Here is a 354-nt window from a genome sequence, read left to right as displayed (position 1 = left end):
ACTGAAATAAGCATGTTAGTCGAACCAACATCAAAATTTGAGTCATTTAGTGGATTTCTGATTTTGGTTTCCTGAAGTGCTCATCTCACTGAAATAAGCATGTTAGTCAAAACAGCATGAATAACGTTGAGTCATTTGGTGAAGTTGAGATATTTGACTTCTGAAATGCTTACCTCACTCAAATAAGCATGGTAGTCAAACCATCATCAAAACTGGAGACATTTGGTGAAGTTCAGGTTTTGGTTTTATGAAGAACTTGACACGCTGAAATAAGTATTTTAAAACAACCAGCATCAAAAGTTATGTCATTTGGTGAAGTTGAGATTTTAGCCTTTTGAAGTGCTTAACTCGCTG

Source organism: Rhincodon typus, chromosome 50 (genome assembly GCF_021869965.1).
Source record: "Rhincodon typus isolate 14 chromosome 50, sRhiTyp1.1, whole genome shotgun sequence".
NCBI lineage: Eukaryota > Metazoa > Chordata > Chondrichthyes > Orectolobiformes > Rhincodontidae > Rhincodon > Rhincodon typus.
The sequence above is the reverse complement of the archived record's forward strand: the minus strand, read 5'-3'. Positions refer to the sequence as shown.